Source organism: Papio anubis, chromosome 2, assembly GCF_008728515.1.
Source record: "Papio anubis isolate 15944 chromosome 2, Panubis1.0, whole genome shotgun sequence".
Taxonomy (NCBI): Eukaryota; Metazoa; Chordata; class Mammalia; order Primates; family Cercopithecidae; genus Papio; species Papio anubis.
In genome coordinates this window covers 176,278,216-176,296,128 of record NC_044977.1, presented here as the reverse complement: position 1 = coordinate 176,296,128, position 17,913 = coordinate 176,278,216, and positions in this window count along the sequence as shown.

Sequence of the window (17,913 nt, the reverse complement as noted above, 5' to 3'; positions counted from 1 at the left end):
TGTTCAGCCAACACCATTAATTGATTTGGAATACAAAATCAAAATGAAAATGAGATTTTAAAAATTCTAAGTAAATAAATGTGAAACATAAATAACTACAAACACACCCTTTCTGTAAATATTCCTGTAACATCAGGCAATGTTTGGAAAACAGATCCGATGAAGAAAATGAAGGATTTACAGATTATCCATCTGCCTCAGCCCAACCTTTTAATGGTTCAGAACAAAGAAACCCCCACAGGGGTTGGGAGTGGGACTTGGACACTTAATAGGTTGCTAGGGGTGGAAGAATGTCAGCCCCCTTGCACCTTTCTTCATCATGTAGTTGAGGAAGGATTGTATGGAGCCAGCTCAAGAAGCCCTCACCCACCTTCCAGCAAGACCAAGTTAAAACACATCTGGTAATTTCCTACATTAGCCGCTTTGAACAGACATTCTCCACCTGGGGCCCTTGGATTGAATTCAACAGTGTTTAACTTGGTTGGAAAGAAAATGACATCTAATATTTACTAATCTCAAACTTATGTTTAGTACACCTTTTAATTATGAATGAAGGCAACAAGACACAGTAGTATTGACAGAATATGACTTTGTCATAGATGTTTTTATATAACAGTATAGTTGTTGCAGGCATTTTCAAATGGAGTTGACACCTATCATTACTTCAGAATTATAGGAGCATTAGGCTTGCTTCTAGAGATTGTCATTCAAAGCCTGAATAAAAAAGCACAAATACAACTATATCTCACATTTCCTTTCCTTACTTACCATTTTGCTACCTGTATCTAAGTATAACTGGTTGCCTTTATCATATGTAAAATATAATAATGATGATAATACTAAGAGTTTTGAGTTTAGAGGGAGACAAAAACCAAAAACATATGATTTTTAAAAAATGTCTAAAAGAAGAAGACCACGTGGCTTTTTGAAGCCTGCCATATGAAGCTCTCCATGTGCCCCTCAAATGGACTTGCAGAGGAATCACCTGGAAAATCTTGTTAACATGCCTAGTGTGAGTCAGCAGGCCTGGGGTGATAGACACTAATTAGCCTTGCTAAGCTCCCAGGTGAAACTGATCTGCTAAGTAGTACTGATAAGAGTGTAAGTCTTACAATTTATGGCCTCATCTTTCAGAATGTTTCTCTTTGTTTTGTTCTTTCTCCCACGTGCTCCTAAGCTACACATAGTATTTGCAAAAGCTGATACAAGTTGATATGGTTTGGCTGTGTCCCCACCCAAATCTCATCTTGAATTGTAGTTCCCATAATCCCCATGTGTCATGGGAGGGACCCAGTGGTGGGTAATTTAATCAGCAGGCGTTTACCCTTATGCTGTTCTTGTAATGATGAGTGAGTTCTCAGAAGCTCTGATGGTTCTATATGGGGCTTTTCCCCTCTTGCTCATTCTTTCTCTTGCCACCACGTGATGAAGGACATATTTTCTTCCCCTTCCACCTTGACTGTGTTTCCTGAGGCCTCTGCAGCCTTGCAGAATGGTAAGTTAATTAAACCTCTTTCCTCTGTAAATTACTCAGTCTTGGTTATGTCCTTATAGCAGTGTGCAAACGGACTAAACCACAAGTTTACATCACAAATTTTTGAAATGGTGTTTTCCAGCTGGCTGACTAGATTACAAGCATTGTGTCATGAACAGAGCAGCAAATATCTCTAAGAAGCTTGAAAGGAAAATGCTGCGTCACTAGTCCAAATAATTAACATGAATGTTGTTAGCACCCTCTTTTAATCAAGGTGGTCTGATGGGTTTTCCTGGTGCAAGATTTCGACAAGAATACAAGGCTGGTGGTATTCAGTGGAGGGGTTTTAAAATCAAACCCAATAACCAGATTCCCTGCCCCCTTAGGAAGCAAAGAATCACAATAGAGGCTTTAAAAAAGCTCTGTGCATTGTTCCGAGCTTAGGTAAGTGTAGGCTTGATTAGTCAAATGGCCTTTATTTTTCCGTGTTTCCTATCATTGGAAACATCTGTGGAGAGGAAAGATGGTTATCAAGGCAATTGACCATTGTCACAGTTTAGTAGTCCCTGATGGCTTTTTCCAAACCCTTCTCTAGGGCTTTGGTTTCCCAAAGCAAATTGATAAACATCTGGTCTATCCAACCCAAACTCCTCATGCTGCATTTACAATCATGCCACTTTCACTTTCAGCCTCAGCTGATCACTAATTCATGCAGCAGTCCTTTAAAGAGAGGGCCCCAGGGTTCCTCTTTTGGCCAGTTCTGGACATTTCATTTCTCTGGTGGCTCATGTAGTTTTTGCTCAACCTGCTCAATAGCTCAGTCTCCTAAGTCAAATAAATTTCTCCCAACCACAAAATGTAAGATACTTCAGAACTAAAAACAAGAGGCAATTAAACCAGAAATTTAAGGATAACCTGGGCAAGAGTGACTGTTTTCAAGAATTAAAGCAGTTCTGTTGAGTTACCCACAACACCTACTCCTCTGACCCAGTTACCAGATCCTTAGTAACTCAAATCCCTGTTACCACAGCCTCGCTCCAAGTGTCATAGTCTACCACCCTCCACGTGGGCCCCAGGCCCTCTGTCCTATATTCTCTGATTTTTCCAGCACCCTGCTATAATTTTCCATGGTCTTCCATAGCCTGCAGTTAAAGAGTATTCCTTACTGGAGCATCTCCTTCCCTTTGTACTCTTGGCCTTTTGCATTGTTTCTTCTATTCTCCAAATCCAGTCAACTCAAACTGCTCATAGATCCCCAAAATTCCTTGTTATTCATCCATGTGCCCAGCTGTTCCCTTTGCCTGGAATGTGCCATCTGCTTATCTACCTAAAGAAAGAAAAAGAAAAAATCTGAATCTCTGAGTTAAGGAGTGAAACTTTTTTGGTGAAAACCTTTTGTTTACTTTGCAAAGGAAGATTGTTTTTTACTCATGTCTATGTCTTGTTCGTGGTATCACTGTGACTCTTATCACAGTGCTGCAGATTATTTCATTTATAGGATATTCAGCTACACTTTGAGTCATTGGAACATCCAGGTTTGGTTTTACTCCTCTTATTCCCAGATGCCAGCGTAGTGCCTGGCACATTGGAGGCACTTCGTCAATGTACGTTAAATGGTTGATTATTTAGTTGATTTAGGTTTCTGTCTCTCTTTTTTTGTTCTTTAGCTTAGTGAAGAAAGAAATCACTCATAGAATAGAATATAACAATGTTAGCATGTCCACAGCTATGTGAAATAAAAATTTGGGTCATTGTTAGCATCATGAAGAGAAGCAGGGACGTTTATAAAGGAACATCTGAGCAGTGATCTTTTATTTTCTGTCTGACATTGCTAGATAGAAAAATTTCACCTGAACTTCAAGTATTATTTATTTTCCTCAAAGACAGCTGGGCTCTGTGTGTGGAGACAGGCATGTAGAATTTTGGAGAAGGGAATATGATTAGATTATTGTTACTTGGATGATTTGCTTATTATGTTTCTCTGTAGTCACAGATAAGAGTTTCATAGATGAGAGATGGACTTACTTGAGTCAAAGAAACCATTTGCTTTCTGATCTCTTTAAACAGTAAAGGAATTACCTGTTCTTGTTTAGTCTCTGGGATCGCCTATTATTTTCTATTTCAGCAACTAAATCTATTCCTTAGTGGTTAAAAAATATTGACAAAATATAAAATTCTCCCTTGATTATGCCTTTTCTCTCTGCCTTTTCAAATTTAACTGGCTTTTGCCTGAGATATTCTTCCCAGATGAGTAAGTTGAAAGGGGAAGGTGTTTGTGTGAGTGCAGAAGGTGTTTGTGTGTGTGTTGGTCTAAACAAAAACGATATATCAAAAGATCTATGAGAGTAAGTCTTTTATTGAAAATGTGAATTTTCACTAAATGATAAAACTTACATTTTAATGGAGCTAGGCTCATGTTTTTGTTTTTGTTTTATAACTGAATAGTTGGTACATCTGGGATTAGCTTCAGTTCCCTTAGCTAACTTAAGATATAGTAACATTGGACAATTGCGTAGTCTCTCTGAGGTTTGATGTTTCCAGTTTTAACATGGTTAACAATGCTAATCCTTCTCTTATTCATAGAAATTAATCAAGGAATGACATGTTGATCTAAAACATTTTATAAGATTTATGAATTATTAGGCTGGGTGCAGTGGCTCATGCCTGTAATGCCAGCATTTTGGGAGGCTAAGGTGGGCAGATCACAAGGTCAGGAGTTCGAGACCAGACTGGCCAATATGATGAAACCCTGTCTCTACTAAAAATACAAAAATTAGCCAGGCATGATGGTGGGTGCCTATAGTCCCAGCTACTCAGGAGGCTGAGGCAGGAGAATTGCTTGAACCTAGGAGGCAGAGGTTGCAGTAAGCCAAGATCGTGTCATTGCTCTCTAGTCTGGGTGACAGAGTGAGACTCTATCTCAAAAAAAAAAAAAAAAAAAAAAAAGATTTATGAATTATTTAATATATAAATCCAAAAAAATCCTTAGCTGCTAGAACCTATGTTCCAATAATATGACAGTGAGATACTATTTGATGATAGGTAGGCTTCTGTTTTTACTTTACATAAAAATATATTTAATTCCATATTTCATAATATCCCCATAAATAGACATGAATAAATATAATTTTATAATTTGAATAGGTAATCTTGCTGTTAATAATTTAATTCTATTGAAACCAGTTATCCATCTCAAATTTACAGCATCCTATATTTATTATACATTTTCCATTTATTTTGATGCAAGGTGGCTTTCCTGTGGAAACATCTCATGGAATTTACATATTTAAGGTCCTTCACTGTTTCTAGAGGTCATTGCCTGTTTTGTTTATAAGTTTGTTCCTTCTTAATGTTTCCACTTCAGTTAAACTTGAGTTCACAGAAAGAAGGAAAAAAAAATTGAATAGTGGGTATCCCTTCCTATTGGATCTTCAACTTAGCAGAAAAGCTCTGAAATTTTATGAAAAGTGTTTTGATATGAAAATTTTATCCTATTGTCTAATCTCCAAATTAGAAGCCTGGACTTCACATGGTTGCTTGACCAACACCTAACTCATCTTTACATGTATAACTTTCTTGGTTCTTCCAATGTTACTATTTCTTTCTTTTATTGCCTCTATTCATTTATTTCTACTAACCAGTTCTGTAGAACATGTAACTTAATTGTCACAATCAAATTACTCTGTGGCAATAAGAGAAAGCCAACGGTAGGGTGGTTCCAAGATAGCCGAATAGGAACGGCTCCAGGCATGAGTCGCTCCCAGCATGAGTGACTCAGAAGACGGGTGATTTCTGCATTTCCAACTGAGGTACCGGGTTCATCTCACTGGGGCGTGTCAGACAGTGGGTGTAGGACTGTGGGTGCAGCCCACTGAGCGAGAGTTGAAGCAGGGCAAGGCATTGCTTCACCCACGAAGTGCAAGGGGTAAGGGAATTCCCTTTCCTAGCCAAGGAAAACCGTGACACACAGCACCTGGAAAATCAGGTCACTCCCACCCTAATACTGTGCTTTTCCAAGGGTCTTAGCAAATGGCATACCAGGAGATTATATCCCGCATCTTGCATGGAGGGTCCCACGTACATGGGGCCTCCCTCATTGCTAGCACAGCAGTCTGAGATCTAACAGCAAGGTGGCAGCAAGGCTGGGGGAGGGGTGCCCACTGTTGCTGAGGCTTGAGTAGGTAAACAAAGTGGCCTGGAAGCTCGAACAGGGTGGAGCCCACCGCAGCTCAAGGAGGCCTGCCTGCATCTGTAGATTTCATCTCTGGGGACAGGGCATAGCCAAACAAAAGGCAGCAGAAACCTCTGCAGATTTAAATGTCCCTGTCTGACAGCTTTGAAGAGAGTAGTGGTTCTCCCAGCACGGAGTTTGAGATCTGAGAACGGATAGACTGCCTCCTCAAGTGGGTCCCCGACCCCTGAGTAGCCTAACTGGGAGGCACCCCCCAGTAGGGGCAGACTGACACCTCACATGGCTGGGTACCCCTCTGAGATGAAGATTCCAGAGGAACAATCAGGCAGCAACATTTGCTGTTCAGTAATATTCACTCTTCTGCAGCCTCCACTGCTGATACCCAGGCAGACAGGGTCTGGAGTAAACCTCTGGCAAACTCCAACAGACCTGCAGCTGGGGGTCCTGACTGTTAGAAGGAAAGCTAACAAACAGAAAGGACATCCACACCAAAACCCCATCTGTACGTCACTATCATCAAAGACCAAAGGTAGATAAAACCACAAAGATGGGGAAAAAACAGAGCAGAAAAGCTGAAAATTCTAAAGACTGAAGCACCTCTGCCCCTCCAAAGTTATGCAGTTCCTCGCCAGCAATGGAACAAAACTGGAGGGAGAATGACTTTGACGAGTTAAGAGGCTTCAGACAATCAAACTTCTCTGAGCTAAATGAGGAAGTTCGAACCCATTGCAAAGAAACTAAAAACCTTGAAAAAAGATTAGACGAATGCCTAACTAGAATAACCAATGTAGAGAAGTCCTTAAATGACCAGATAGAGCTGAAAACCATGGCATGAGAACTATGTGACAAGTGCACAAGCTTCAGTAATCGATTCAATCAACTGGAAGAAAGGGTATCAGTGACTGAAGATCAAATGAATGAAATGAAGTGAGAAGAGAAGTTTAGAGAAAAAAAGAGTAAAAAGAAACAAAACCTCCAAGAATTATGGGACTATGTGAAAAGACCAAATCTACGTCTGATTGTTGTACCTGAAAGTGATGGGGAGAATAGAACCAAGTTGGAAAACACTCTGCAGGTTATTATCCAGGAGAACTTCCCCAACCTAGTAAGGCAGGCCAACATTCAAATTCAGGAAATACAGAGAACACCACAAAGATACTCCTTGAGAAGAGCAGCTCCAAGACACATAATTGTCAGATTCACCAAAGTTGAAATGAAGGAAAAAATGTTAAGGGCAGCCAGAGAAGGTGGGTTTCCCACAAGGAAGCCCATCAATTCTGAGTGTGGATCTCTCTTAGCAGCTCTATAAATAGAGAAGAGAAGAGAGTGGGGCCAATATTCAACATTCTTAAAAGAAAAAGAATTTTTCTTTCTTTCTTTTTGAGGCAGAGTCTAAGCTCTGTCACCCAGAGCTGGAGGTGCAATGGCGGATCTCAACTCATTGCAAGCTCAGCGCAGGGGTTTCACGCCATTCTCCTGCCTCCAGCCTCCCGAGCAGCTGGAGGCTACTGAAGCCTGCCACCTCGCCCGGCTGAGTTTTTGTATTTTTAGTAGAAGCCAGTTTCACCGTGTTATGTAAGGATGGTCTCGATCTCGACCTCATGATCAGCCGTCTGACCTCCCAAAGTGCTGGGATTACACTGGGCTTGAGCCACGCTCCTGACCAAGAAAATTTTTCAACCCAAATTTATCAGCCAAACTAAGCTTCATAAATGAGAAAAGAAGAAATAAAATCCTTTATAGACAAGCAAACATTGAAATTTTGTCACCTGAGCCTGTCTACAAGAGCTCCTGAAGGAAGCATAAACATGAAAGGAACAACCAGTGCCAGCCACTGCAAAGTATAGCAAAATGCAAGACCATGATGTAGGAAAGCTGCATCAACTAATGAGCAAAATATGAGCTAATACCATAATGACAGGATCAAGATTCACACATAACAATATTAACCTTAAATGTAAATGGGCTAAATTCTCAGTTAAAGACACAGACTGACAAGTGTGGATGAGTCAAGACCCCTCAGTGTGCTGTGTTCAGAAACCCACCTTACTAGCAGGAGAGACACATAGGCTCAAAAATAAAGGGATGGAGGAAGATCTGCAAACAAATGGAAAACAAAAAGGCAGGGTTTGCAAATCTAGTCTCTGATAAAACAGACTTTAAACCAACAAAGATCAAAAGACACAAAGAAGGCCATTACATAATGGTAAAGGGATCAATTCAACAAGAAGAGCTTAACAAGGATATCAAGGAATTGAACTCAGCTCTGCACCAAGCAGACCTAATAAGTATCTACGGAACTCTCTCCCTCAAATCAACAGAATATATATTTTTCTCAGCACCACGTCACATTTATTCCAAAATTCACCACATAAGTAGAAGTAAAGCACTCCTCAGCAAATGTAAAAGAACAGAAATTATAACAAACTGTCTCTCAGACCACAGTGCAATCAAACTAGAACTCAGGATTGAGAAACTCACTCAAAACCACTCAACTACATGGAAAGTGAACAATCTGCTCCTGAATGACTACGGGGTACAGTAGTCCAGGCTGAGGCAGGAGAATCGCTTGAACCCAAGAGCCAGAGGTTGCAGTCAGCTGAGATCACACCACTGCACTCCAGCCTGGGTGACAGAGTGAGACTCCATCACAAAAAAAAAAAAAAAAAAAAAAATCCCCTTTGAAACCAATGAGAACAAAGATACAATACAATATACCAGAACCTCTGGGACACATTTAAAGCAGTGTGCTGAGGGAAATTTATAGCACTAAAGGTTCACAAGACAAAGCAGGAAAGATCCAAAATTGACACCCTAACATCACAATTAAAAGAACTAGAGAAGCAACAGCAAACACATTCAAAAGCTAGCAGAAGGCAAGAAGTAATTAAGATCAGAGCAGAACTAAAGGAGATAGAGACACAAAAAACCCTTCAAAAATCAATGAATCCAGGAGCTGGTTTTTTGAAAAGATCAACAAAATTGATAGACTGCTAGCAAGACTAATAAAGAAGAAAAGAGAGAAGATTCAAATAGATGCAATAAAAAATGATAAAGGGGATATCACCACCAACCCCACAGAAATAGAAACTACCATCAGAGAATACTATAAACACCTCTATGCAAATAAACTAGAAAACCTAGAAGAACTGGATAAATTCCTGGACGCATACATTCTCCCAAGACTACACCAGGAAGAAGTTGAATCCCTGAATAGATCAACAACAGGTTCTGAAATTAAGGCAATAATTAATAGCCTGCCAACTAAAAAAAGTCTAGGACCAGACGGATTCATAGCTGAATTCTACCAGAGTACAAGGAGGAGCTGGTACCACTCCTTCTGAAACTATTCCAATCAATAGAAAAAGAGGGAATCCTCCCTAACTCATTTTATGAGGCCAACATCATCCTGATACCAAAGCCTGGCAGAGACACAACAAAAAAAGAGAATTTAAGACCAAAATCCTAGATTAACATTGATGCAAAAATCCTCAATAAAATACTGGCAAACTGAATCCAGCAGCATGTGAAAAAACTTATCCACCATGATCAAGTGGGCTTCATCCCTGGGATGCAAGGCTGGTTCAACTTACGCAACCAACAAATGTAATCCCAGCATATAAACAGAACCAAGCGATGTCCACAAGATTATTCCACGATGCAGAAAAGGCCTTGACAAAATTCAACAGCCCTTCATGCTAAAAATTCTCACAAATTCGTATTGATGAAAACGATGTCAAAATAATAAAAGCCATTTATGATAAACCCACAGCCAGCATCATACTGAATGTAGCAAAAACTGAAGCATTCCTTTGAAACTGGCATTAAGACAGGGATGCCCTCTCCTCACTACTCCATTCAACATAAAGGAAGTTCAGCCAGGGCAATTAGGCAGGAGAAAGAAATAAAGTGTATTCAATTAGAAAAGAGGAAGCTCAATTCAGTCCTCATTAGCAGACATATGATTACATTGAAGAAACCCCATCGCTTCATCCCAAAAATCTCCTATTGATAAAACCAACTTCAGCAGCTCTGTGATTGGCAAAATCAATGTGCAAAAATCAAACGTACCTTATACACCAGTAACAGACAGAGAGTCAAACCAGCGAACTCCCATTCACAATTGCTTCAAAGAGAATAAAATACCTAGGAATTCAACTACAAGGGATGCAGCTGACCCTCTGGAAGCACCACAAACCACTGCTTAATGAAATAAAAGAGACACAAACAAATGGAAGAACATACCATGCTCACATAAAGAATCAATATTTTGAAAATGGCCATACTGCCCATGTAATTATGATTCAATGCCATCCCCCATTAAGCACAATGACTTTCACAGGAATTGGAGAAAACTACTTTGGTCTATATGAAAAACCAAAAGAACTAGCATTGCAAATACAATCCTAAGCCAAAGAATGCTTGGAAAACACGCTTACCTGACTTCAAACCATACTGCTACAGTAACAAACAGCATGGTACTAAGTACCAAACAGAACAATGGAAGAACAGAGCCCTAGCCACACACATCTACAACCATCTGATCTTTCTGACAAACCTGAGAAAACAAGAAATGTGAAAGGATTCCTTATTTAATAATGTGTGTTGGGAAACTACAGCCATATGTAGAAAGCTGCACTTGATCCCTTCCTTACACCTCCACAAAAATTAACCTGGCACATGGATTAAAGACTTGTCGTTAGACCCAAAACCATAAAAACCCTAGAAGAAAAACCCGAAGAATTCAGGTTACAGTAAGGCACTTCGCCGTCTAAAAACACGCTAATGTTTAAAGAGTTTTAAACACAAACGGGATTCAATTAAACTAAAGAACTTGCTCAAAAGAAACTACCATCAGAGTGAAATTGCAAGCTTACAGAATGGGAGAAAATTTTGCAATCTACCATCTGACAAAGGGCTAATATCCAGAACTCAAAGAGCTCAAAACAAATGCAACAAGAAGAAACCAAAACCTCATCAAAGGATAAGAACAGACACCTCAGAAGAAGACATTTGCGCCAACAGACACATGAAAACGCTCATCATCACTGCCAAAGAGAAATGCAAATCAAACCACAATGAGATGTAATCCTAAGCACCTGGTGTTAGGAACTGGCACCCATTAAAAGTCAGCAACAACAGGTGCTGGAGAGGATGTGGAGAACAGGAACACTTTGTTAATTAAGTTGGTAGGGACTGTAAACTAGTTCAAACCATTGTAAGCACAGTGTGGCCATTCCCTCGGCTGATCTAGAACCAGAAATACCATTTGACCCAGCCATCCGTTACTTTGCATATAACCAAAGACAACCATGCTACAAAGACATTAGCGCATATGTTTACTGTGGCATCTATCCATAATAGCACTTTAAACCAACCCAAATGTCCCATCAAATGACAGACTGGATTAAGAAATGTGGCATATACAACTATGGAGCAATTATGCAAACCATATAAAGATGGTGCCCATGTCTTGTAGGCTACATGCAGCTGGAAACCACTGGCCTCAAGCAAACCATCACAAGAACAGAAAATCAAACACTGTGTGTTCTCACCGTAGGTGGAAACTGAACAATGAGAACACATTTGGCCACAGGGAACATTGCAATATCTTCGGGGCCCCGCTATGGAATGGGGGAGAGGGATATATACAGGTTATACCTAATGTAAATGATGAGCGGCGGGTACACCAAAGAAGAAAGCATGCATACATATAACACCCTACCGTTGAAAAATATGCACCCTAGAACCTTAAAGGCATAATTTAAAAAGAGAAAGTTAACTGTACAGCAAGAGAAATATGTTATAAAAGTCAATCCATCTATCTATTCACCATCTGCCCATTCTATCTATCTATCTATCTATCTTTCATTCATCTACCTACCTATCTATCTGCCTATCTATCTATCTGAGACTGGCTCTCACTCTGTCACCCAGGCAGGAGTGCAGTGGTATGATCTCGAATCACTGAAACCTCCCAGCCTGCCATTCTCCACCAGCCTCCTGAGTTACTGGAAACACCACCACACCAGTAAATTTTTATACCTGATAGTGATGGGGTCCTTTCTTATTTTTCCCAGCTCATTCTCAAACTCCTGGGCTCAAGCTATCCACCTGCCTTGTCCTCCCATAGTACTTGGGACACATCTGAACCCAGCCAAAAGACAAGTGGTCTAAGGGGAGCTCTGCCTGCATTCTGGCACGCCCAGCCTGTGTTCTTTTCAGGCTGAAACCCATACAGTCCAGAGCCACCACAGTTTGTTTTTTAAGAATGGTTCCTGCGTGCATATCCCCACCATGTTCTCTTCTGAGGGTTGAAATGTTGTCCAGTCGAAACATATGAGAAGCTACTAAGTTATTGCCTAGTCATTTCCTCATGAAGATAACTTTTGCTTTTATTGGCATTGTTCCTCTCTCCATGAGGAAGATAAACATAAGATTTTAGCCATGAGATATATTCAAAAAAGAAATACTAGAGAAGGTGCAGGAGGAGGTCAGTGATGACTATGAAAGCAGAAGAACGTAGGACTTACAAAGAAAGATCAAAGCAAGTGGAGTCCCTTTATCTGATCAGGAAGCATGTAAGGGCATGAAGACATTTCAAAGAAGAGTCACTAAACAGACTTCCTGGAAAGTTAAAATAATGAAGGTAGTAAATGGTTCCAGTCTGTAGAATTTTCAACTCTGAGGAAAAATAGAAGTTTCATAGATAACTTTTCATTTGCTCAAAGTGTGATGCTGTGTTGGAGATGAATGGTAGATCAGCCACTCTGTTTTCACAAAAGATCAAATGAGAAGAATTTCCATTTGTGCTGCAGTGTGACAGATTTAGGCCAACCCTTGGGTGACTTCAGGACATTTAGGTTTTTAAGCATTGGGTTAAAAATGTCTCTAGAGTTTATTGTTTGGAGTAAAGTACTCTGAAGTTTGAGGGCAAAGTAATATTCTCTTTAGTCTGCATTGATAAAATGCGTTCTCAAAGGCAAAAAGTGGGAAAAAATTATATGACAGATCTTCCTGCTTGATGATTTTAGGTAGTTGGTGAAAGTGGAATTAAACCCAAGATTGTGCATGGTTGGGTTTCACATAACTCTGAAAATAACTAGAAGTTTGGTTGTAAAGGTGGCCCAAATTATATTTGCCTGTGGGAAATTAGAGGAGAGAGAGCGACCAAACAGACAAATTTGGTCCACCAGCCAAACCTCAGTTAATAGACATGAAAAGAAAACTCTATATGAGATATGATGATTGCCTCTCCTGTTGCTAGAGCCAGAATTCAGTCTAGAAAACGGACTTCAGTCTAGAAAAGTGAGAGGGCTAGCATGTGGAGAGAAGCCAAAAAATACAGGTTTATTTTAATTAAACTTCCTTAAGATGTTGAGCTCTTAGTAAAATTATTTTGAGATTCATATGTCTAAATGTGACACAGAATAGGGAGAAACATGAAGCCCACATTTATGCACAAAATAGCATCCTGAGTAACCTACCATGTACCACTTTGACATGTTGAGCGTTCCAGCAGAGGTGTTTGGTAGAGGCAGGGCCACCAGCAGAGGTGGCATTGCCAAGAAGGAGGTGACCACAGTGGGTAACATGGGCAATTACTTCCTGGCTGCTTATCAGCAGCTGAGGTCCTGGCAATCAACAGTGAGGAGGGCCAGGACTTTTCAGGAAGCACATAAGAGACACTCTGGAAGATGTCTCAAGATCACTGGAAAATTGTTGTCACTTTTACCAATATATGGGACGGAAGTGAAACTAAACGAAGTTTAGGTTACTCTAGCTGTGCACTGGGCAATGGTGGCTGAAGAAACACTGGTGCATATGAAGAAAAACAAAATCTAGTAATGTCAACCCCATGAAATCTTAAGATATAGGTGATCCTGACAAGCTGCAACAGAGTAAGAAACAAAACAAAGCCAATATTAGTGGAGGTGGGCAATGATCAGACTTGAGAAATAGCTTTTTTTTAATTATTATTATAACGATCATCCGTTATTTATCTAGAGCTATAGGGACATATGTCAAGACTTGTGTTTGAATGTATTGTATTTCAGATGCATTATCTTCTTGAACCCTTACAACCACTTGGTAAGTAATAATTACTGTATCTCTTATAATCCTTTCAGCTATAGTTGCAGAAGACCTAGCTAAAATTGGTGTAACATTAAGGACCATTATTGTCTCTTATAAGAAGAAGAAGATGATAGGAGGGGGGTATATGCCAGAGCTGGTCCAGTAATCTATGAATGCCATTAAGAATTTAGGGCAGTGGGAGGAAAATAAAATAAATAGAAGAAAAACAGAAGAATTGAGGGGTTTTACAACTCTCCAGTAAGTCTTTCTTTTTATATTTGCTTCTTTCTCACCCTTATCTATCATAGCTACCAGGTGGCTACATCACCATGGAATTACAATGACTGGCAAAGAAAAAGAGAGTTTCCTCTCTTACATCTTAGATGCCTCTAAGCATGTTTCTCTGAGATCTCACTAGATTTCACTGGACTGAATCATGTTCAGGTGCTCAGTGCAAAGGAAGCTGATAAAGTGAATAATAGCACTGTGAATCTGTTGTGTGGGAGCAAGGCTCTCCCAACTAAGATGGGGGATAGGAATGGCAATTAAGTAGGTGACAGCCATTTTATATGTGGGAAGAATAGAGAGGATAAAAAACTTGCCCCAGGCCACAGAGCTCATATGCAACCAAGCTGGATCTAAAACACATTCTTCACAATCATGCTATAATGTACTCACTTCAGAGAGTCAGGCTGGGATCTAACCATGTCTTGGAATGTCCTGCAAATATAAGACAACCAAAGTAAGATCTGGGGCTCAGGAAATGACACACTGGTGTGTCTTCCATCACTTTTCTGTCTTCTCGCTTTGCACTAGGCAGGCTTATGTAGAAGGCAGAGAGTGAAGCTTTCTGCTTGCCCTAAATTCTCTTTCCAGCTTTCCATTTGACATTGGAACATCTTTTTTTTTTTTTTTTTTTTTTTTTTTTTTATATATATCTCTGAGTAACTAGAAAAGTCCATCATTGCCATTCTAAAACACATTTTATGTGATAAGTCCCTATCAAACATCAAGGAAGCCTCTTTGATTTTAATACTTCTTTTGGTCTCACAAAGGCTACAAGAAGGACATATTGCTAAAGAAATAACAAGCTTCAAAAACTGTTAGAAGAATTTCTTTGTGGTTGTCATTTCAGATTCCTTAAATCCTTATTGTTGCACTTGAGCTTCCCTTTGACTTTTAAATGCTTCTTTTCAGCACTGATAATTTGCCAAGACATATCTAAGAGCTGAAAGAAAAGGAGATGGCAAGTACGGTATCAGTGATGTGATGTGTGTGTCAACGAGTACTCAAGCACATTCCAATATCCAGACTGCATCTGATTAGCAGGACTGCATCACACCTCAACTTTCCCACATTACCTCCATCATCACAGGGCTGAGAATACTGAATACTGTCCAAAACCCAGGCAAATAGTTTTCCAGTTTCATCTGTGGTATCATTAACACTTTGGCCATGAAATAAAATATTGACAGTCAAATAATCAAATATGTCTATTTGACTGTCTGGCTGCACTTGGCATTTTAGTTGAGTTGAGAAAAAGTGCTCTGATGAAACAGAGTGAGCATGTGAGAACATGCAGTCCAAAATAAACCAATCACCCATTGATAAGTATGTAATGCTGCAGTTGCCACTTACCATCTCTGAGGATCTGTTTTCTCTGCTGATAAATGAAAATGCTTATGTACACTTACAATAATTACAAAAAAGTAAAAGTATAAAAGGACACAGGTACAACTTGTTAAGAGAATATCAGGATAGTGTTACTAATTTTACAGTAAATAAAATACAGGCATTCCTTGTTTAATTGCACTTCACTTTTGTTTTGATTCATAGATATTGAGTTTTTTACAAATTGAAGGTTTGTGGCAAACCTGTGTCTATCAGCACCGTTTTTCCAACAGCATGTGTTCACCTTGTGTCTCTGTGTCATATTTGGGTAATTCCCACAATATTTCACACATTTTAATCATTATTATATCTGCTATGGTGATACGTGATCAGTGATCTTGGATTTATTATTGCAACTGTTCTTGGGCATCACAAAACACATTCATAGAAGATGGTAAACTTAATCAATAAATGCTGGGTACTCTGACTGCTCCACCAACCAGCCATTCCTTCACCTCTCTCCCTCTCCTCAAGTCTCCCTATTTCCTGAGACATAACAATATTGAAGCTAGATCAATTAATACCCTTACGATGGCCTCTGAGGGTTCACCTGAAAGGAAGAGTCACACATCTCTCATATTAAATCAAAAGTTAGAAATAGTTAAGCTTAGTGAGGAAGGTATGTCAAAAGCCTAGGCCTCTAGCACCAAACAGTTAGCCAAGTAATGAATGCAAAGGAAAAGTTATTGAGGGAAATTAAATATGCTACTCCAGTGAATGCATGAATGATAACAAAGTCTTATTGCAGATCTGAAGAAAGTTTCAGAGGTCTGATTAGAAAATCAAACCAGTCACAACATTCCCTTAAGCCAAAGTCTAATCCAGAGCAAGACCCTAACTGTCTACAATTCTGTGAAGGCTAAGGAAGGAAGGAAGCTGAAGAAGAAAAATTTGAAGCTAGTAGAGGCTGGTTCATGAGGTTTAAGGAAGTCATCTTCATAGCATAAAAGTGTCAGGTGAAGCAGCAAGTGTCAGGTGAAGAAGCTGCAGAAGATCTAGCTAAGATGAATGATGAAGATGGCCGCCCCAGCAACAGAGTTTCAGTGTAGATAAAACAGCCTTACATTGAAAAACGATGCCATCTAGGACTTTTATAGCTAGAAAGGAGAAGTCAAAACCAAGCTTCAAAGCTTCAAATGACAGGCTGAGTTTTTTGTTAGGGGTTAATGCAGCTGGTGACTTAAAGGTGAAGTCAAAGTTCATTTGTCATTTTGGAAATCCTACGGCCCTTAAAATTATGCTAAATCTACTCTGCCTGCACTCTATAAATGGAACAACAAAGCCTGATGACAGCTTATCCCTTTATATCATGGTTTGCTGAGTACTTTAAGCCCACTGTTGAGACCTACTGCTCATAAAAAAATGATTCCATTCAAAATACTACTGCTCATTGACAATGCACCTGGTTCCCCAGGAGCACTGATGGAAATGTGCAAGATTAATGTTTTTATGCCTGCTAACACAACATTTATTCTGCAACCTATGGATCAAGGAGTCATTTCAACTTTTAAGTATTATTACCTAAGAAATACATTTTATAAGGCTTTAGCTGGTATAAATAATGATTTCTCCAATAGATCTAAGCAAAGTAAATTAATACCCTTCTGGACAGGATTCACCATTCTGGATGTCATTAAAAACATGTGTGATTGATGAAAGGAGGTCAAGCTGGCAATATTACCAACAATTTTGTAAAAGTTGATTCCAGCTCTCACAGATGACTTTGAAGGGTTCATGACTTCAGAGAAGGGAGTCACTACAGACATGGTGAAAATAGCAGGAGAATTAGAATTAGAAGGAGAGTCTGAAGATGTGATTGAATTGCTGTGATCTCATAATATAATCTGAATGCATGAGGAGTTGCCTGTAATGGATGGGCAACTATGGAAAGTGGTTTTTAAGGTAAAATCAACTCCTGGTAAAAATGCTGTGAACGTTTTTTAAATGACAACAAAGACTTTAGAATATTACAGAAACTTAGGTGAGAAAGCAGAGGCAGGGTTTGAGAGGATTGACTGCAATTTTGAAAGAAGTTCTACTATCGGTTAAATCCCATCAAACAACATCACATGTTCCAGAGAACTCTTTTGTGAAAGAAAGAGTCAATTAATGTGGCAAACTTTATTGTTGTCCTATTGTAAGAAGTTGTTGGGGGGGGGCACACCCAACATGGCTGAATAGGAACAGCTAAAGCCTCCAGGTCCCAGCGTGAGCGACACAGAAGATGGTGATTTCTACATTTTCAAGTGAGGTACCGGGTTCATCTCACTGGGGCATGTCGGACAGTTGGTGCTGGTCCGTGGGTGCAGCCCGACCAGTGAGAGCTGAAGCAGGGCAAGGCATTGCCTCACTTGGGAAGTGCAAGGGGGAAGGGAATTCCTTTTCCTAGCCAAAGAAAATTGAGACACACAACACCTGGAAAATTGGGTAACTCCCACCCTAATACTGCGCTTTACTGAGGGTCTTAGCAAATGGCACATCAAGAGATTATATCCCACAC